The sequence below is a fragment of the Planococcus citri genome, chromosome 3 (assembly GCF_950023065.1).
Source record: "Planococcus citri chromosome 3, ihPlaCitr1.1, whole genome shotgun sequence".
In the NCBI taxonomy this organism is placed as follows: domain Eukaryota; kingdom Metazoa; phylum Arthropoda; class Insecta; order Hemiptera; family Pseudococcidae; genus Planococcus; species Planococcus citri.
Genome location: NC_088679.1, coordinates 20,345,034 through 20,368,319, shown reverse-complemented (window position 1 = coordinate 20,368,319; position 23,286 = coordinate 20,345,034). Strand labels below are relative to the sequence as shown.

At 34.6% G+C, this 23,286-nt stretch overlaps 1 protein-coding gene across 3 annotated transcripts in view; it reads left to right on the top strand.

Annotated features, from left to right (window-relative positions):
• Nucleotides 1-507: 507 nt before the first annotated feature.
• Nucleotides 508-23,286, top strand: part of LOC135841698 (uncharacterized) — a 231,690-nt gene continuing 208,911 nt past the window's right edge. For 2 of the 3 annotated variants that reach the window (XM_065358821.1, XM_065358819.1), the window contains exon 1: nt 508-764. The gene's annotated coding sequence lies outside the window, so the exon portion shown is untranslated. Of the gene's footprint in view, nt 765-18,598; nt 18,794-23,286 lie in introns of all 3 variants that reach the window. The other variant, XM_065358820.1, reaches the window with a different exon arrangement.

The following is a 23,286-nucleotide window of genomic DNA, read 5'->3' as shown; positions in this document are numbered from 1 at the left end:
AAACGTAAATAAAAAGGTTATTATAAGATAAAGCAAACGAACTAAAACCTACAAAAATCTACCCAAATAAAACATGGTTTCGCGTTAATCCTTCGTGTCAACTTGGTTTAATTCGTAGCTCTCTGCCTTTTTTAAAAATCGTAGCGTACTATTTCATGGCCCATCGAGCTCAAACTGATGCGTAACTGTTCGCCAATATGCATACAAAATCAACTTACATATAATGTATACCGATAACCTATCTTTATGCTGTGTAACCCCCCTCTCCCCCGACACGTGCCCAAAGCTGCGAATGCACCATATCAAAACCCACGTATAGGTACGTATAACACGTACGTATCTATCTATAGGCATAGGCTTTACACGAAGGCGAGAGAGAGAGAAAAAAAGGCTAAAAATCTAAAGAGACATCCAAACTTATGCGGGTTTTCAATAAACTTTAAGCTTTTCCAACAGCAGCGCTACCGGTCTATGAGGAAAGGCTAAAAGCTAAAAAGTGTTATCACACGGGCGGTATCGTATCGTATTCAGTTCGTTTTCTCCTATCCTATTAATTTGTCCGTTTTCATCTCCGTTTAACCGCATTTTAACTCGAAACGCGTGTTCGGCGATTAATTAAAATTCGTTCGGGGTAAATGATATTGTGAAAATTATTAATTATATTTTACGGTGATTTTTTTTGTTTTTGTTTTATTGGAAGTATTTTTTCGCGACGACGTGCTCGAGTGGGTGTTACTTTGTTTTGGATTTTACAAGTTGCAGAGGTATGCATTTTTTATCATTTTTTTTTCACTAAGAGATAATTTAAGATTTTTTGTTAATAATTTTTTTTAATATGTTTTATTTTAGAAAATACGTTATGAAATTTAAATTTAAATATTTGTGGGTTTTATTTTTGGGAAGTGTGCTGCAGAAACCTTATAAATAAAGGTGGTGTGATGAATGAAGCATATGGAACATTGGAAAGCAACATGATAAGAACTCGAAGCCACTTTTCAAAAATAGAATTAAATTGGGGTATTTTTCCAAAAATTGATAGAAAAATATAAAATTTCATGGCAAACTTTGAGATTGAAAAATTTACTTTTTTAGGGATTTTTTAATGCTGATTTTTGTTTTCAAATCCAAAACAATAAATGTTGGATGCTGGTTAAAAATACACTGGAAAATTTATTTTCAACTCTTCCAATTTAGGCCTACCATAATTTCATTTGATTCGTACCTACCTATCAACATGGCTAATTGAAAATAAAAGATAAAAACAACAGAACACAAGCTTATAAAAATTTTAATGAATAAAAGGATGAGGTGGCATGGGTAAGTAGGTAATCATTAATTTGAATTTATTCATAAACAATTTTCAGGACATTCAAAAAAAAAAAAAAAAAAATGATGAGAAAAATAAGAGAGCCTTAAGATTTGAAACAAGATTTATTTGACTGGGAATGATCCTGGACCTTATATTTAAATTTTAAAAATCTGTTCCCTGTTTCCAGCTGTTTTTTCTACCCATGAAATCCTTCAAAGTGCTTATATATAACTTATAAGTATGGACGAACTTGAAAAAAGTACTTCTCATGTACCTAATACAGCATCCTGGCATCGTAAACAAAAAAAATTCACAATAAAGCAATTTTTATGATAACCTTACACTGTTTTTACATTTGCACACGCTGTCAAATACGAGTAGAAAGCTCTCTGCACTCGTAAAGTGAAGTGAGAAGAAAAAAAAATATTATATCCAGGTGTTGCGAGGAAAAATCTCACATGTATACTTATTATAAAAATATGAGTAGGCATTCTCGCGTGAAAATACGATAAAAGACAAAGCAAATTGCATTCTTAATTGTAGACTAAATCGTTTTTAAAAATAAATAAATAAAAAGTACCAAGGAGGAATAATATTCGAAACAATGAATTCATTTTTTTTATTTAAAAAAAAAAGAAAAAAAGGTCCAATTGTTTTAATTGTTACGAAAACTTCACAGTACCTATATTATAAAATAATTTAGGTCCAGTAAAATTATCTTTAAACTCGGAATATGGAAAAAGGCCTGGGTATTATACGTCATAATAATTTTTATAATACGCTTTTAATACCCGAGAAGCGATACTATTATTCTAAACATGGGTGAAAAACTTTCCACATCTGCTTATTACGGTGAATCGATATAGAAATTTTCAATTTATAAAATTTTTCACTCGTGTATGCAGTTTATTGTATACCTATTAGGAATTTTTAGTACTTATGAGATGGCAGACCACTAACCATCGAGTTGGGCCATATCGATCGTAAATTAATTCTCATTTTAAAACTTATGCGAATGACTAGAAATCTGTACTACGAGAACTCTCTGAATAACTATGCCGCTGTATCCCATTCTTTTGCGATATTTCAGATGTGACCTAGTTTTTATAATTTATTATTTTCGAATAAATTAAACTTTTTTCCTGCCATTTCATTCTCGATTCATTTATTCGATTTTTTTCGAAACGCTGTTTCAATTTTTCAAACGTAATATATTTTTAATGATTTAATTCGCGCTAGTTTAACGTAGTCATTTGCACAGAAACAGAGAAAACGCGAGAAAAGAAAATTTTCATAGTGTACAAATGCCGGAACATGGTACTTACTTAACTCTTTAATCAATTCGTGTTTATGAATACAATAATTCGTTTACCGATGAAAATAACTTGGTTTTAATTTATACAAGGGAAGAAAGAAATACGCGAGTATTGTTTCATTTTTAACAAAATGGTGCTCTTTTTGTCCCCTATGGAAGTAGAAATGAATTGTAATAGTTTCAAAACTTAATGACGCTTTTGAATTTTTGAGAAAAAAAAATATAATAAAAAAATAATTTACGGAGTAGGTAATTTAAACGACTAAACTTTAGTTGAAATAATTATAACGTAGAGGATTGAGTTATGAAGCTCCGGGCACATTTTATCCGCTTAAAAAAAAGTTTGCTGGAATAAAGAAAAATTCTATCTGAGAACATGCTTAGCAATTCAATTTGGAAAATTTTCAGGGTTTTGTAAGCAGACTTCTAAGAAGTAGGTCTAAAGTGGAGAGAAAGAGTATTTTTGTGTTTGGAAGAATTTTTTGAATACATAATGAAAAAGTAAATAGTTTTTTTGGGGGAAGAATTTGGCAGATTTCAATGTGAAAAGACTATACCTATAAATTGGTAAGGATCTATTGCACCCCCCCCCCCCGGTCGATCTTCCGGGACAACTATTTTCTTAAAGGAGGAGTCCTAAGGAACATTTCTAGCCCTTGTACTCAAAAAAAAGTGGCCCTACTTACAAAATGGCGGCCGTTTTGATTGACAGGTCAGTCGAAATCGCAGATTATGCGTTTCAACATAGGACTTGCACGAAATTTTTTAAACCGTATAAAAGTAGATCGAAAGATCAGGCAAAAATTTATCACCTGTCAAAATTTCAAGTGCTAAAGTGCGTTTTTCGATTTTTGGTGAATTTTTGAAAATCTTCAGGCCAAAAATGAGGGGAAACAACAAAATTTTACCAAATTGACCAAGAAAGCTGAAATTTGGGATATGTCCTATTTTCGACATGCCAAATCGATTGGAAACTGTTTCAAACCATTTTGAGCTGTTCTGGAGCCTCCAGCTGATTTTTGGAACCCGAAATTTTCAAAAAATTTCATCAGAATGGTGTGGGAAAGCTGAAATTTATTCTGCAAGCTAATTTCAATGCGCTACGAAGTACTGCAGATAAATTTCAAGTCGTTTTGGAGTCTCCAGCGACTTTTTGAAAATTACTGGAGCCTCCAGCAGATTTCTGAAACTTTAAATTTCCACAAAATTTCATCAAATGACGATGGAAAGCTAATATTTTACTCTAAACTCCAATTTTAACACCCTCTGAAGACGACTTCAGGTGGGTTCAAGTCATTTTGGAGCCTCCAGCGACTTTTTGAAAATTACTGGAGCCTCTGGTAGATTTTTGAAACTTGTAATTCCCGCAAGATTTTACCAAATGAAGTTGGCAAGCTGAAATTTACTTACTTCGCAAACTAATTTCAATACATGCCTACGATATTGAAGTGGACTACATGGTGGTTTCAAATGGTTTTGAAGCTTCCAGCTACTTGGTGATTTTCCAAAAAACGTCACACGACCTTTCAAAAAGTCGCTGGAGGCTCCAAAACGACTTGAAATCCACCTGTAGTCGACTTCGTGGCGTATCGAAATTAGTTTGCGGAATGAATTTCGACTTTCAATCTCCATTTGATTTTTTGGGGAAATTTAAAGTTTCAAAAATCTACTGGAGGCTCCAGTAATTTTCAAAAAGTCGCTGGAGGCTCCAAAACGACTTGAAATCCTCCTGGAGTTGACTTCGTAGCGTATTGAAATTAGTTTGCAGAGTAAATTTTGGCCATCCAACTCCATTTGATGAAATTTTGGGGAATTTCGAGTTCCAAAAATCCGCTGGAGGCTCCAGAACTGCTCAAAACGGTTTGAAACAATTTCCAATCGATTTGGCATGTCGAAAATAGGACATATCCCAAATTTCAGCTTTCTTGGTCAATTTGGTAAAATTTTGATTTTTCTCCTCATTTATGGCCTGAATTTAATTTTCAAAAATTCACCAAAAATCGAAAAACGAACTTTAGCACTTGAAATTTGGACAGGTGATAAATCTTTGCCTGATCTTTCGATCTACCCTTGTACGGGTTGAAAAATTTTGTGCAAGTCCTATGCTGCTCCCAAAATCTGCGATTTCGGCTGATCTGTCAATCAAAATGGCCGCCATTTTGTAAGTAGGGCCACTTTTTTTTTTTGAGTACAATGGCTAGAAATGTTCCTTAGGACTCCTCCTTTAAGAAAATAGTTGTCCCGGAAGATCGACCGGGGGGGGGGGTGCAATAAATTCATAAGTGAGCTCCATGACTATGAATGGCAACCGAAAAAATAATAACGAATAGTTTTTGGCCACATATTTTTCTGAATTGCTCCCTTTTTGAGAGCCCATATCTTCGCTCCATGGGCAACTCCGGAGCTGAATTTTTTTTTCCTGGTAGCTTTCAACTCAATATGAAGGTCTCTGCTAAATTTATTCAAATTCTGTCGACTTTTTTTTGGATGATCCATCCCATATTAGGTACAATACCTAACTGCAGATGTACGTAGATATCACTAATTTTGATAAATTTTTGTGTTTTGTATTAAAATGAGAACAACCGAACAGGAATATTTTTTCCTTCTTGAAATAAAATAATGAACACGTATTTAGCATAAAAGAGAGTTGAAGAAACCAAAATTTCTTTTATAAATGTTGAATGTCCTTGTACCCACTTTACGAATCCCATTGGTGTAATATTAGCTGCTGTATACCTGGTGGGGTTAATTTTTCCTTTCTTTTCCATCTTTATTCGCAAATGGAAGATGATTAAATAAGGTAAATTTCATGCTCAAAATGTGAAATATTGACAATTGACATAGTTACGTTAAAATATCAATCGAAATATACATTTTTATAAGAACTAGATATACATACAGTCTTTGACATGTGTCAATTTTTGTACGAATGTTGAAGAAACTGAACATGAAACACGTTACCTACCTGCCTATCTTGATTTCCATACAGGCAAATGTATAGATGTATATGGCACTTAGGTATCAATTTACTCAATTTGAATTATTTTTGCCCCCTTTTGAACTAAGAACTGTGGCAATTTAACGATGACGATATTTTGGTTCACCTTTCTACCCGTGTACTCTCGTATAGATATTTTCACGGATTATTTCACGTTGCTATTTTCGTCAGTACTAATTAAGCTATTCAAACACGATAATGATGATTAAATGAAAAACGCGATACTTCAGTGATAACCGACACCCCCTTCGTGATTAGACCGCTAGGTACCTTAACTTGGTAGGTACGTTGATTCCATTCATATTAAATTTCAGTTTGTTAGTCACTGCAGACAAAGTTAGCTCCGCGGGGATGAAATATTAGAAATAAATCTCAACAGTATTAAAATGGTTTTTTAATTGGTATCAAATTTGGCATGATTAACACTTAGCTACCTATATATAGGAGTACGAGGAATTATTGATATTCCGGTCACAGCTCAGAGATATCAGAAGCTCGTACACCTGTGTCAATTATCTTTTGATGTTGATTGAAAAAAAAGCCTCTCGAGTATTTTTCAACTTTATACCTTCGGGTGAATTATTAGGTCGATACGAAATTCTATACCTTTTTGAAATGCAAAACCATTTATTATAAAGTCTTAAACTGCTTTTACGTAGCTATCACACAAAGCGAACAATGTATAAGGTTTTGCTCTTTTTTTTTTTTTTTTTGGTTCGCATTCAAGTCTATTATCGATATGCAAATTTTCCAAATGTATGGTAAAGGAAAAATGAAATTTTCATGCTGGCTTCGACTTCGGAATCGAGGTTTTTTTACTACGCCAAATTTAACCTTTTAGTTTAAATCCTTTTTTTTTTCAAGTTGGCTACGAAGCTATCGTTTTACTGCGTAGAAAAGAACCAACTGTGAAAATGCATAATACTGGTTAGGCTTAATGTTGTTGGATGTTCTGTTTTTTTTTTTTTTTTTTTTTTGGTAGGCACCTTTAAACTTGGTTAACGATGAATTGATGAAGATATATTCCTTACATGTATCTTTCCCAGAGTGTTGAACAAACGTTTGAAGCTAGATTGAAGTATACCTACCTAAGCTTTATATGCGTACAAGTAGACGCATATCTCGTGGGTTTCCCCCTTTATCCCTTTTTCTCTGTTTCTAAAAGTGAGAACGAAATAATTATGTAAATAAGTTTAAATTTTCAAAAAAATGTTCCTGCGGTGTTTATAAACGGCAAACTACTGAGAAACAAGTCTAACTTTGCTCAGTGTAGCAACAGCTTGCGGTATTTAAATTGAATTATTATAGCAAGTATTTCTTTCACGCGGTTTTACCTTTAGTTTTAATACAATAATGATGATAATACTCTTTATTTGACTATGAAATGAATCTTTAATGTAATCAAAAGGTAGTTTTTCAGAAAACCTACACATAGGTCCCTATTGCATCTGGATATGACTTATTACTGATAGAGTTTATCTGAAAAAATTATTGATCTGGCTACCTACCTACACTAATGTGTCTGTTTACTTCTAAAAATGTGAACTTCAACAAAAACGGTACTGTTTAATTCTTGTAAGAAAATTTGGTAGAATGGGAGTCTTTCAGATACTAATAAACTGTAAAAAGCTTTTCAGCGGGGTTTAAAAGGGTATGTTCAAAATGGCAGTTCTCAAAATTTTCCAAAAATTCTTCTTCTTTATCGTTCACTTGTATCCGAGCATCGTGACTATGGAACCTCCCCAATCAGCTGCCTCAACCTTCTCTGTCTTCGGCCTGCCTGGTGCACTCCATGAGGGTGAGCCCTGTTGCCTTTTTGATAAGATCTGTGTACCTTGTGGGTGATCACCCGCCCCCCATGCGACCTCTTTCCTTCCACTTGTCCCTGTACAGTCAGCTTCTCTAGGTTGTCTTTCCATACTATATGTCCAAAATACCTCAGGATCCTCCTTCTTATAATGGATGCTGAGTCTATCCTTCACATCTAGCTCCTCCAGTATTGACCTGTTTGTTCTTTTCTTGGTCCATGGGATTCAAAGCATTCGTCTATAGCTAAAATACATTTCAAATGCATCTACCCAGCTCTGATCTGTTTTTTTTTCACTGTCAAGAGTCTCCGAGGCATATAGGAATATTAAGAACACACGCGTTTTTACAATCTTTAATTTGGTTCTCCTGGTGATTCCGTGGATTTTCCAAATTCGGCAGTTTTCCTACTGCTGTCTTTGCAATCGATGCGCGCCTTCTTATCTTGTCTTCTGAACCTCCATTTTTGGTTATTAAGGAGCCTAAATATACAAAGCTCTGTACCACTTCTATTCCATCTATCTCCTGCAGCTCAGGTTGGTTGCCATTTGCCCATCTATTATCATCATCTTGGTCTTTGATTTGTTCAACTTCAGACCCCTGGCTAGGCTAACTTGTTCAATCTTGCCCATGATCTCCTTCATGTTGTCAATGTTTTCAGCCAGTATTGTGGTGTCATCTGCGTACCTCAGATTCGATATTTTTTTGCCTCCTAGAGTAACTCCTTTCTTCCATCCCTTTAGAGCTTCCCTCATTATCCATTCTCCATATGCATTGAACAGTATTAGGCTGAGGATGCATCTCTGTTTCACTCCTTTGCAGGTCTTGAAGTGGTCCATCAGTTCCCCTTCTACCTTTACCTGTGCATTGTTGTTATTGTACAGGTTCTTCATCAGGTCTATCAAGTGTTTTGGTACTCCCATTATTCCAAGGTTTCCCCATAATATCTTCCATTTAATGTTTTCAAAGGCTTTTTCATAGTCGATGAAGCAACGGTAGGTTTTGTTGAATTCTCAAGCCTTTTCAATTATCCGACAAATGTTGAGGATTTGTTCTCTTGTTCCTCTTCCTGGCACAAAACCTGCCTGTTCTGGAGGTGTTTGAGTTCATGTAAGATGTTTAGGAGTACCTTGCTGGTGTGAGATATCAGGGAGATTGTTCTGTAGTTAAAACATTCGAGCTTTGACCCTTTTTTGTGCAGGGGTATGTATATTATGGATGTGGTCCAGTCCTGTCACCATTTTTGATCTCTCCATATTTTGTTGCATACATAGGTATATGGTGTAATACTATGGTACTCTCATTTGATGCTGCTGTTATCATCTCTGCAACTACACCCAGTTGGGTGAAAATCTGCTCTTACGCGACATAAAAACGCAGGCAGGAATTCCAGCACTTCACTGCAATGCTTTTTCTGCCCATTAATTGGCGCATATTTTATTTACGTGTAAAAATCTGCCATTGATCAATATTCTTGAAAAAATTTTCAGCACTCCCGGGGATCGAACTCAAGTCCTTGGATCTGTAAGTGGAATCCTTGCTACCTACTCCACCAGAGAACTTGGTAGAGTTGAATAAATATTTATATACTAAGCTAAAACACACGCGCAAAATACCACATTTACACGCGTTTTTCAGCAAATATCGCACCTTGGGAGTAATAAGGTCACATCTCAAAAAAAATTGATTTTGATGTTTTTGCATTTTTGGGGTTTGTATGACCCCCCTCAACCAAAAATAACACTTTGAGTTGGGTACATTATCTAGATCTTGTAAAAAACGCAAATGGCCTAACTCAAAATCTCAACAACATTGCAAGTTGTTTGGAGTTATAAGGGCACATCTCAACAAACTCCACCTTTTTTTAGCAAATTTCAAACATACAAAGTGTTAACAAAAAGTTTTGATTGTTTTGAATGTTTGTTAGTTAGCAATAGTCACAAGGAGTGCATTTTTTATTGGTTTGTACCAAATGGAAAATTTTTTTTAAATTGATCACTTTTCAGAAAAATGAATTTGCACATACATAATGAAACTTTAGTTTTTTGAGAAAAACTCAAAAACTAAGCACTCTAGAAAAAAACTAATGACATTATGTCGATTGGAAATTTAATTCTCTACAACTTTGTTACCATGGAATTTTTTTGGACGCTTCCTTTCACCTCCACATCAACTTTAATGAAAGGATATAACTCAAAATGTTTTCCAAACATTGAAATATTTCCTCTTTAAGATTTTATTTTTCAAATTATTCTTGTGCTAAATGAAGGTAAGATACCCAATCTTTAAAATGAGATGCTATTCATTCCTCACAATTAATTATAAGTTGATGAAAATAATGTATCAAGTTTTGTAAAAAAAGAAAATCACTCTCCTGTAAAATTTCACTTTTTTGAGATGTGACCTTATTACTCCCGAGGTGCGATATGTGAATAAATATGCTACAAAATATTTGCGTAGCGTATTTTGTGGCTGGTTTTTTCAACATGCAAAAATACGCCACATAATTTGGAAGCGTAGCGGCCTTACAAGATAAAAATATGCTACAAAATATTCTTGTGGCGTGTTTATCAGCAGAAATTTTTTTCTGTCGTGCAGAAAATGTAACAACCTAAAAAGTCGCTTCAAATTACGCCCTTGAATTGAAGCGTGATTTTGGAAACTGTAAAATCTGCTGCATGGCAGCAGTTTAAAGTCGCATTTAAGTATAAAACGCCAATTAAACTGCTCTTTACCGCATATTTATTGGCAGAAGGGCAGATTCTCACCTTACTGGGCACCATCTGCTCCGGCTGTTTTTTTGGGCTTCTTTATTGCGGCCTCCACTTCTGCTCTCAGTATATCTGGCTCATCATCATCATCAGGATGTTCTGTGGCATCTGGTTCATCTCTGAGTGTGTCATCCGACATCAGTTTTTCATAGTATTTCCGCCATCTCAGCTTTGCCTCTTCTTTATTTGCCAGCACAGCTCCCTCTTCATTTTTTAAAGGGAGAAATCTTGCTCCAAACGTTCTTGTGATAATTTTGATTTTCTGGAACATATCTCTGGTTTCATTTTTTTTCTCATGTTGTTCAATTTCGGCGCATATTTTGTTGATGTATTTGTTCCTGTCTTCTCTGCCTCTTCTCCTGACCTCTCTGTTCTTCCTCTGGTATTGCAGCTGTTTTCCTGTATTTCCAAGTTCTGCCTTCAACGCTTTTCTTCCCTATTACTTTCCATGTTTCATCAGTAATCCATTCCCGTTTTGTCCTGGCTGGTTTTTTAAACCCCCCTAATTTCTGCTCCCGAGGGTCAAAAATAGAAAAATTACCTCGCATAACATCTATAAGGTTCAAACAGATATCTTACACTAAAAAAAGTTTTGAAAATAATACTCAGTGGTTCCTAAAATTCTTTTTTTATTCACAACTTTGGGAACCCCTGGTGTTCCAAAAATAGTCATTTTGGGTCAACTAACCAAGGATTCGTATTTGGGACATTTATTACAACATTTTAAGAAGGCTGGACACGAATTGCGTCCCGCACCACGGGTGGTACAAATGGGTAGGCTCGAATTGCGTCCCAAACAGGCACGAATTGCGTCAGCTGGGGCAGGTATATTTTAGACAAAAGAAGTGGCTCAAAATACATAGAAAAAAAATGTATTCACAAAGTAGGGTGTACCTTACGTCTTGCATTACCAATGTTATTTCAAATGAACTTGACATCCATATGCGTGAACTCTATTCAAAGAATTGAAAACACAACACTATAAGATCCCAGGGTTTTAAATAAAAACAAAAAAAAATGCTGAAAAAATTGAGCGTGGGAGGTTTGTTTGAAAAACCAACAATGCCAAAATTTACAAACATTTTCCAGGGAGAAAACAAGGCATTTTCTTCGGGGGGGAAAATTTTCCGACTGATATGACAAAAAAATACCAATTTTTCTGATTAAAATATTGAGCTTGTTAATGTGAAATAAAATGTGAGAAGACAATTTTGCCAATTGATATAAATACTCAACACATTATGATGGGTATTATAGCCATTAGGTTATATTCAGAGCCTATTATGACTTATAAGAAATTTGCATATTCATTTTTCAATTTTTAGAAGCCTCAAGCAGCATTTTTTTGTTTTATAAAAATGAAAACAAATAAACAAATTGCCCCAGCGTAGCAAGGGCAAAAGCTTTTGAAAATTTGTAGATACTTTTATAAGCAATAAAAGAACAATGATTTTTCAAAGCAAAAAGGTCCCAATGAAGTCAGGACAACGCATATTCATATACGTTAATTTGTACGTATTCTTCCTATTTCTCTAAAAACGACCATCCAACCTATTTAACACCCTAACCTTGGGACGCAATTCGTGTCTAATTCTAATGATCTCGAAAGGGTTGCTTTGGGACGCAATTCGTGCCTAGCAAAATATTTCTTGGGACGCAATTCGTGCCTTTTCATACTTTCGGGACGCAATTCGTGCAGTGCCTTTAAGAATCGTCGAGTCGTTGTAACTCTTCCTTTGGGAAGATTTTGAAAACTGCTACTTTGAAAAAAACACTTTGGACTTAATTTTTTTGCAAATACCTATTTTTAAAACTACTGGCATGGAGTGACCCTCCTGTTAGTTAGCATATTTCTTTGAATTTATGGAAGGACAGGGTAAATTTTCTTTAACGATTTGGCACCTAATTTTATCACTCAGTCAAATTGTCTAAAAATGATCAAAACGAATACTGAAATTTTGGCTTGTCTCCGTTCTCGCTGCTTTATTTTTACGTTTCGTAAAATTGCCTCGTTCAAGAAATGAAATCCTACAGGTACCTAATTAATTCGCATGAAACGCACTTGTACCTACTTGTATCAATTACATTACCGAAATAACAACTGCGTTAAATGGCCAGCACTTTAGGTAATTCTGTGTATAAATTTACAACGTACAGAAAGTTGCCATAACCAGAATAAAATCAGTTGAGGAATCAATTTACCATAACAAGTTTCTTTTAACGGTACCATTCGTCCTGGAGTAAGATTTGGGACGGCGTTTAATTTTCTTTTTCATTTCAGACGCTTTTTTCCTGCTTTTTTTCCTTTCCCTCCTCGATATATTTTTTGTAAGCCTTTTAACGCATCGTCAATTTATCTTAGCTGGCATTTGAAATTCTTTCGAGTTGAATTTAAAAATGTAGGTTTCTCGCAAAAAGCAACTAACCTAACCGCTGACGTAGATGAAAATTTGAAATTTATGTTCGTTTTATTTTGATGTCATTTCGCGCGCCACCATCGAGAGAATTTATGATCGGCGGCTTCTCGCGATACCAACAAAAACAATAAAATGGTGATTTTTGTATCGATATTTAAAGCCTTGTGCGGGTATTCCTTCCGTAAAAAAAAAATACAAACAGAGAGGCGCACTTATCTACAATAGATATCAGATTCATAGAAGGAAATATATTCTTAATATGTATGAGTGATTCGAATTTTGAATGGAGAGAAGCCGTACAGTGTATATGTGTGTGGATTTCTATGCATAGAAAATATAATATACCACCAACCAACTACCACACACTGAGTTAAAAGATATTGTTACCGTCTTGGGAATTTTTAAACTTTTATGGAAGCTGAATTGCTGTACAGTGTATAGTATGTTCGGCGCGGAATTTACAATTCTATGCACATTGTGAAAATCCTTGTAAGCACCGTATCCAGCTGGTGTTTAATTTTTGAAAAACTAGGTACTCGTCGCTTTATTTGAAATTCATTAGCTTCTCCGGCGTGCTGAACTGACTGTGAAAGATTTATACGCCGTCTTAATCGAATCCACCTTGGATGAAAATTTAATACTACCTATATGGAAATTTTATTTTACATCTTTAACGAGATGTTTTTTCCCTTCTTCTTCGCTTCTTTTTATGGTTCGTTTATACGCGATGAGATGAGGCGAATAAATGAACGAGAGTAGTTTTTAATTTCGTGATTTTCAGCCTTAGTTTTTAGTAGGCTTATAATGAGAAAAAATTCAGACGAGAATTCATAAAAGATGCTGATAGAGTAGGCGCGTGGATGCTGTTAAAAGCCTTCTATGTACAAACATGAAGAGCCATATATAACCACAAGACACCGAGACACGTGTAGATTCTACGCATACGACACACGTGCACTAAGGCATTATGAATTCATAGCGACGTGTTTTTCTGTGTATAAGTTGGATGGACTCGTAATGACTTCTTGAATACGAAATGTTGGATTTTTTGGTCGGTTTTTACGGTGAAGAATTTTTTTAGCGTAAAAAAAAAGACTAATCTGAACGATTTCAAGTTTTTATCTCATTTTAAACAAAATTTGAATTGTTATGTAGAGAAGGTCCAATTTAAACTTTTCAAAATTTACTATAAATCGAAAAATGAAGTTTAAACACCTAAAATTTATTTGATGGTGCACTTTCAAGTACCAGAGAAATATTTAGCCAACGAATTATGGACTCACTGGTAAAATGGGTATTTTTTAATGCTCAAGTGTAGGTAGATATAGCTATTTGATTTTCTTTATTCATCAAGTATCATTGGAGCAAATTACTAAAAAAAAAAGGTATCAAGAACGTGTTAAACGTATTTAAATGATACACAAAAACTGTCAAAAATGCTTTAAATTACTGAAAAGTGAAAATTACTCAAAGTTCAATACCTATAATCTTGGTAAAATATTCGCAAAATGCACGAAAAAGTGTTTAATATTTTTATTAAAATAATTTTAAAACGCTCAAAGAAGCATTAAAACTATCAAAAATTACCCAAAAGTGAAAAACTGCAGATAAATTTCCGATAAAAATTACCAGAAATGCATTTTAAAAAGTCTTGAAAACGTATCAAAATGGTGTAAAAATTGTCAAAAATCCATTAAAATGCCTATAAGTGATGAAATGTTGGTAAAAATTGCCAAAAAGTATGAAAAAAACTCTCTAAACATGCATTAAGTTGTTGAACATCAAAAAAATGATAAATTCGGTAAAATTTTCCAAGAATGCATTTTTGGGTTCCATGCGTTCTCCTGAATACAATTCATGAGCAAAAGTCAATGTTTTGTCAAAATTGTAGACCTGTTTATGGTCAAACTTCCAAAAAAGGTTTTTTTTTACCAAAATTGAAAACATATCACTTTTTTCAAAATTTCCAGGAGCAATCTGATCGTTATTGTCAGAATTTTAGACTTAACTGGTTCTTTTCATCAAAATTGCCAAAAAATCTAGATTTTTCTGCCAAAACTGTAGAAAGAACCCCTTCTTTTGAGACAACGTTTTCAGAAAGTCTCACTTCTTTTTGCAAAAATATTTACTTTTGTCAAAATTGCAAACAGAAAGTCTGTTTTTTTCCTTCAAAATTACCAACCAAAAAACCTTACTTTTTTGTCATTACTTATACAGCAAAAAACCAACATTTTTGAAGAAATGTTGAAATTTCTAAAAAAATAATAATATAAGGATTAATTAAAACTCTCAAAAAGTCTGTTTTTTTTTTACCAAAATTGCGGACACTATTTTTTTGTAGCCACAAAATCCGAAAAATCTGTTTTTTTGCCCAAATTTCAAAAAGGAAAATCACCAAAAAAATTAAATTTTTCTTTGACAAGAATTTTCCAAAATTTTTTTTTGCTACAATTACATAAAAAACCAAAAAATTATGATTTTTTGGGCACCGAACGCTGTAATTGTTTCAAAATCGCAAAAGAGTGCAACCGGAAAGATATAAAATTTTTGCGATATATAGTCGAAAGTAGACCTTTCCCCGATCCTGAAACCACCATTACATTTTTAAGATCGACTTGCAAAACCAGTTCAGGGGTACTCAAAGTTGTGAAAATTTCCTATTTTTTTCCTACCAATTTTGGGTTATTAGTCTTCACAGAAGATAGGCAGGGAAACGATTCTGGGCTTAAAACACTCGTAAAGAACCACTCTTCAAATAGCCACTCATAAAAAACCTTGCATAGTGATTCTCACCCCTTCAGTGGTTCCCAAAGTGGAAATTTCGAAATTTCTTTTTTCAAGTCGCGCAATCAATCGAGTATTACTCGGAGGGTAATTTCGCAGCTGAAAAATGATCTGGGTAAAAAAGTTTGGGCATTTCATGAGAATTTCAAATATGTGTCAGTTTTTGACCTAGCGTTGATAGGGGTTGTGATAAGAGAGGTTGAAGGGGAAAAAACATGGTTTTATGCAATCACAAAAAATTTCCAATTTCGTTTTATACAAGCTTAGATCGTTTATTATTCTTAATATTTTTCAATGTCTTACCCCTGTAAGTGATTTCGTCACTTTCATCCCCTAAATTCCGTGAAATATGATACTTTTCAAATTGAAAAATAAAGCTAAAAATTAAAAATTCATTATCCCGGGGAAAAAAGTTTTATCAAAGATCAAAAATATTTTATTTCTATCTTTGACCTGATCAAAATTGATAGAAATTAATATACATATAATTGATGAAATTATATTCGATCAGTTTTATATACAATTTATCAAAATTTGTTACCAATGAACTCTCATAAACTCATAAAAATGCGGAAACAGTTGACTTGCATACTTGATGTTTTTAACAATTTGCGTTGCAAAAAATTTTTTTCCAAAAAAGTGAAAAAAATTGCAATATTTGCCCCAGGAATGGTTTGAGTTCATGTATTTCTACTTCATAGTCACTTGCCACCTGCCTATCCTTCTGAGCCAACCTGCTTGTTGAATGGATCATGGATCGGTATTAAAAGCACACATATGCCCTTCTCAACGTTCTGGACTTGTAATTTTTTCAGGAACAGATTGTACTTTCATTAAAACTGATTTAGTTTGACACAATTCTGTAAAATTACGATGAGATTGATACAATTGTATGGAATTACTTTCATCAAATTGATACAGTTTGACATAATTTTATCAAACAGTAGGTATACAGTTTGATAAAATTATATCACTTTTTTGGATCAAATTTGATACAATTTGTATCAAAGTTTATCAAACTTAATAGAACCGTTTTTCCCCGATGAATTTTCAATTTTCAGTTTTTTTTTTAAATTTGAAAAGTATCATATTTCACGGAATTTAGGGGATGAAAGTGACGAAATCACTTACAGGGGTAAGACATTGAAAAATATTAAGAATAATAAACGATCTAAGCTTGTATAAAACGAAATTGGAAATTTTTTGTGATTGCATAAAACCATGTTTTTTCCCCTTCAACCTCTCTTATCACAACCCCTATCAACGCTAGGTCAAAAACTGACACATATTTGAAATTCTCATGAAATGCCCAAACTTTTTTACCCAGATCATTTTTCAGCTGCGAAATTACCCTCCGAGTAATACTCGATTGATTGCGCGACTTGAAAAAAGAAATTTCGAAATTTCCACTTTGGGAACCACTGAAGGGGTGAGAATCACTATGCAAGGTTTTTTATGAGTGGCTATTTGAAGAGTGGTCCTTTACGAGTGTTTTAAGCCCAGAATCGTTTCCCTGCCTATCTTCTGTGAAGACTAATAACCCAAAATTGGTAGGAAAAAAATAGGAAATTTTCACAACTTTGAGTACCCCTGAACTGGTTTTGCAAGTCGATCTTAAAAATGTAATGGTGGTTTCGGGATCGGGGAAAGGTCTACTTTCGACTATAATTATATCGCAAAAATTTTATATCTTTCCGGTTGCACTCTTTTTGGAATTTTCGTTTTGGTGCCCGTACTATATTGTGAAAAAACAGTTTTTTTTTCAAAATGACCAGAAAGTACTTGTTTACTCATATTTTCTCGTCAATAAATTTGCTTCTTATGTCAATTTGGAAAAAATGAAAAAAATCATGGTTTGTGGACGAGTGAACGAAAACATCTGAAATTTGGTTTGTAGGTCCTACCGTATTTTTAACCCCCCCCCCACCCCATCCCCCGTGGATTAGATTTTTTCTTTTTTGTAAAAAGATTCCCCTGGTTCTGTGCAAGAGATATTAAGCCTACCAGAAATGCACATTTGTGATAAAATTTTACAAAATTCCTCTCGCTTTAGGGTAAAAAAAAAGCATTCAAAACGATCGCCCTCGTTATAGATATGAATCTTCGCAAAATTCAAAGCAGAACGCATTAATTCAGAAAAAGATGCCTATCTACCTAATACCAGTATTTTCATTTCTAAGGGATGATTTCGGTTCGTTTTCGTTTCCACCCAGAGATTCGACCAAGCAACAAAAAAAAAAAGAAATCCGAGTCTATAACACCTTCTTGCACACTCGACACCCGACTCTGGCAATTACCTTAAAAAGTGGCTTTTAAAGAAATGTCACATGTACGTGGCCTCACAAACCAACGAGCTATAGCGAGCACTTCGCTAGATAAATATTTATTCGCGAAGGGTGAAATTTTCCTACTTTTTTACTATTCTTTGTCGGTTACAAATGAAAAATAACTCACGACAAGGCGCGCCCGAGAACCGAGAAAAAAACGAGTTACGCTTTTTAGACTTTTGCGCTGGATTTTTATTCATATCTCGTATTGTGACCGGCCAAATCAACGCTGTATTGAGCATTTGAGCGACGCTACGAACTTTCGAACGATTTTACTCATCGGCTAGATCGTTCAGTCGGTCGCTTAATTTATTATAACTAGTTACGACGATTTCCACGAGTACGTAATACTTATATACGCTTACATTTATAATGTTCATGCTGTAGAAATTTTTAATTTCTGGCTACGTTTTACGACTACGTAATCAGCCGAGAGTTCGAGCCGCCCTTTAAAAAGTGGCTGTAATCGTTTCCACTATGCTCGTGTCGTATTATACATTTTCGCGCAAATATCGAACGCGAATCTTTGGCTTCTAGCCAACAAAGCTCAAATGACAGGCCGAGTAGGACGATTAATGGTTAATTATACGACGTAATTTCGCCGCTTTTTGCCGAAAAACTTCTCCTTTAATGATACAACTTTTCGCACTTTTTTTGCCCACTCTCTCGTTTTATCCTGCGTCAAATATATTAAAATGAGTGTAAAATTTTATACCCTGTAATTCTTTCGACTAAATACATTTTACACTTGTTGATCGTGTACAATGAAATACCTACTTGTACGTTTCGAGAGAGGCTCAAAACATAGGTACTCGTATACTTGAAACTTTACTCGCGTACTATCCTTTTATATTTCTACACATTTCAGGATAAGAGAGAAAAAAAACAGAGAGGGAAGCAATTACCGACGCGAATCCAATCAAACAATATACGACTCGTTGAACTTTCTAAAAGTGTTTTAAAAATTCATACCGAAGCGTCAGCGTCGCTAAAAGTACCAATCGAAGAAGTACGAGTAGAATTCGCTTCGCGAATGCGAATGTGCGGATTCGTACACAACTGTGTAAGTATATCTACTCTAGCTCGTACCTACATATAAAATGCTACACGTACCTCTACCTACCTACGTGGTACTACGTGGAAATACTCCGACAATATAATTAATTACACGACTAAGCGATGTTTAGCATTTTATGGTTTAAAGGCTTAGAACAAATTCGTTGAATAACAGTCAAGATGCGATGTCTATATCTAAAGAAATTAATTATTCATTTGATTAAATTTTCAACTCGATGCAAACGGAACTGATTTACTGAGTCGTTGCTCACAACTAAACCGGTAGATATAGTTGGAATTTATTCGAGTGTTACCTTTACAGCGAGACAGCGCGACTTTCTTGACAGATAATTAAAGCTGCATTTGTGTGTAATCGATAACCTAGCTTGTGATAATTTTCCAAGCGAAGTAAATCAGCCACGAGTAAGATGAATGAAAGTAGGTAAAAAAGTTTCCAGTGATGGATAACTTTTCTGAATCATTTAAAGGTACCTATAGAAAATACTCCACTACACATAATGCAATAAAGTGTGTCTTATCAGCAAAATGGGTAGCTTCATGGGATCCTTCCCCCCCCCCCCTAAAAATAGTGTATGTATACTGTATAGATACTTAATTCCAGAACTGCCCAAATGAAGGGTGCAATCACCAAAGCATAATTAAATTAAAGGATACTCCACTACCTTGCAAAAGCCAAATCACATATCTTGGTCTATGCTTCGACAACAAACTAAACTGGAAAAAACCACATCAACTATCTAAAACAAGCATGTAACAATAGAATAAACCTATTGAGAAAACTATCTAGTACAATATATGGAGCAGACACTCAATCTCTTCTCAGAATTTATAGAGCTCTGATTCGCTCAAAATGTGATTATGGGTTGCCAACTTATTCATCAGCTAAACAGTCAACACTCAAATCACTAAACACTATTCACAACACAGCCCTTTGGCTGGCAACTGGAGCCCTCAGAACTACTCCTATACACGTATTATATCAGGAAGCATCTGAAATCCTCCCTTCTACACGATCAAAACTCATCCTTTCACAATTTTTCATTCACCTTAAAACTGTTGACAGTCTCCCTCTCACCATAGACTCAAAAATTGATCCCAATCTTCCATATGCTTATGACTCATATCTCCATAAAGCCTCTTTCATACCAAACTCCATTCAGATATATCCTCTTCCACCATTCTATCCAGAAAATCCTATAAAAACTAAGAATAATATCCTCTCATTCGATACATCATTGCTCAAACACACTCAACTAAATACTCAAATCATCAATAACTTTATTGCTCAGTATAATGATTTCATTTCTTTTACACCAATGGGTCGAAATCGGTATATCGCTGTGGTTGTTCGGTCGTTCGTGATTGTGAGGTTTCACGATTTCCACTTCCATGCTTGTTCAGTATTCTTTCATGTGAACTATATGCTGTCCTTACATCTTTAAACATGGCACCCAGTTGGGTGAAAATCTGCCCTTCTGCCAATAAATATGCGGTAAAGAGCAGTTTAATTGGCATTTTATACTTCAACACGACTTTAAACTGCTGCCATGCAGCAGATTTTACAGTTTTCAAAATTGCGCTTCAATTCACAGGCGTAATTTGAAGCGACTTTTTAGGTTGTCACATTTTCTGCACAGCAGAAATGATAAACACGCCACAAGAATATTTCGTAGCATATTTTTATCGCGTAAAGCCGCTACGCTTCTAACTATGTGGCATATTTTCGCACATTGAAAAAACCAGCCACAAAAATACGCTACACAAATATTTTGTAGCGTATTTATTCACATAGGCCTATTTGCTGAAAAACGTGCGTAAATGTGGTATTTTGCGCGTGTGTTTCAGCTTAGTATATAAATCTTTAGTCACTTCTACCAAGTGCTCTGGTGGCAGAGGTAGCAAGGATTCCACTCACAGATCTGGGGACTCGAGTTTGATCCCCGCTGGTGCCAAAAAATTTTTCAAGAATATTGATAAATAGCAGATTTTTACGCGTAAATAAAATACGAGCCGATTAATGGGCAGAAAAAGCATTGGCGTAAAGTGTTAAATCTCCTGCCCGCGTTTTATGTCGCGTAAGAGCAGATTTTCACCCAACTGGGCAATTGAGAGCAGACTCAACAAAGTTGTGATCTTCACTGATTCACTGAATTCCATCTCACAACTAAGATCTAAATCCAAGCAACATCCAATTGCCTCAGAAATCGCATCTCTCTGATGTGACATGGATGTTACCATAGCCTGGATTCCAGCCCACTCAGGAATTTTGGGAAATGAAACAGCAGACTTAACAGCAAAGCAGTCACTAAGAATTTCACCTGTACCAGAAATACCTGTTCCAGTATGTGATGTGATGGAAGCCATATGTTCACGGTTAATTCCCATCCAAAGCCACACCACCAAAATTCAAGATTTATCCAGGAAGCAGGCCGTTGCCTTATGCCGTGTACGTACAGGCCATACCTTCCTCACTCACTCTCATCTGTTCAAAAAAGAACCCCCTCCAATATGCACTACATGCGAAGTCCAACTCACTATCTCCCACATCTTACTCACCTGTCAAGATCATACCAATTTAAGAAACTCACTTAACCTCCCTAAAACTCTACCTGAAATAGCTCATAACCCTTCAGTCTTACTCTCCTTTCTCCAAAAATCCAACCTCCTTCCATTAATGTAACAGCATGAAACGACAGGTGCATCTAGCCTTGTAGCTGTACACTGCATGGTGACCAACCAATAGGTAAGTAACAGGTAATAATGAAAAATGGTTCGAATGAATTTTCTGGAAATTCACCAAAAATCGATATCTTTAAATTTTATGATGGGTAAAAAATCACTCAGGTAGCAAATTCCTTGCTCGTTTTACAAATGAAGGGCTAATTGTGAAAGTCGCCTTAGTCATTTTTTTGTTCACACAACTTTAAACATTTTTTTTTCATATTTCATAAATTTTAAAGGGAAAAATGAGTATTGTAATGCATTCTTGGATAGTTGAAGATGTTTTTTTAATACTTGACCATAAATTTTTTACATTACCATTGAAGTAGGACAACAACGTTTTCATTGATTTGTACAAAAATTGCTTCTGACTAAGGCGACTTTCACAATTAGCCCTTCAAATCCTTGACTTTATTGGCTTTTAGTTTTCAGCTTTTGGCTTTTCATTTTGTTTTTTTTTTTTTAATGAAGTGAATTGAGAGGAAAATGGGGGAACTCACTAGGCATAACGAAAAAACTGAAAAATGAAGAGTTAAAAATAAAAATAGAAAATTAACTTAAACTGAGACTATAGGTACCAAATGAATTTGCAAAAAGCTCAAAGAAATCTGAAAAGTAAAGCTTTTTGCTAGCTTTTGACTTTCAAAAAGAAAACAAAATTGTCGACTTTTGGCTTTTAGCTTTCAGCTAGCTTTCTATTTCTGGTCAAAACTATCAACAAAGGGGGGGAGGGTTACACGAGGTGAGTTGAATCATACTCCAAGTGTCAAACATTCCTATGTGGATGAGGGTATTTATTTATTACGAGTCGCATGACACTTATTCAAATTTACGAATACTTCTAAAGAGCGAATTATAAATTGTGGGTTCTGAAAAATGAATTCCTAATCACGCCATGAAAAATTTATTTAAAGTCTTCCATTCAAAATCATCTCGAAAAATTCCTCTGGATCTGAAAAATGGTTTCAAGCCATACTGGAGCTTTCGGCATACCTATTATTTTGGATGTGCTAGTTTTAAAAAAATTATAAGAAAGAGCCGCGAAATAAAATTCAGCATTTGTAAATTCGGATTTTCTGCCTGTGTATTCTCCATTGGTTTCTGCCAGTTTAATTTATTCGTTCGATTTTTTTTTTTTTTTTTGAAAACTGAAAAATTCAAAATTCCATTAAAGATTTTAGAGTAGAGACCTAGTCAAAAGAATCACCAATCGACTCATGGAGGTAAGAAATAACGCTTACAAATTTCAGTTTTCTATTTCGATTTCACAGAATTTTGAATTTTTCCATGACAAATGGATCTAGATTTCAACCATAGGTAATTTATTCGTCAAAAATTGAAAAATGAAATTCAGATTTTAAAATTTGGCCAAGTTGGACGTCTAGGTATGTTTTCAGTTTTTCTTTGTTAGATCCAAAAAATTTTCTGTCAGTTGAGATGCTTTTTTGGCCAGACTTTTTTCTGGAGGCTCAAACTGGATAAATGCTAAATTCCAACGGATATGTATGAAACTTCGAATAATAAAACTTTCATACTTACGTCAAAAATTTCATTTTGGAAATTTCAACTGTTGCGTTTTTCAGTTTTTTAACTAGAAAAATATCTACGAAAAAATTCGATCGCAAAATGAGAAATATTATCTTATTTTTTCCATAGGGGGCTCGGAAATTGCATCACCGCCAACAATGTTTTTCACGCGAAAATTTAAGGTCTCTTGGTTTAAAAAAATCTGCTCTGTTTTTGAAATGAACTTTACCT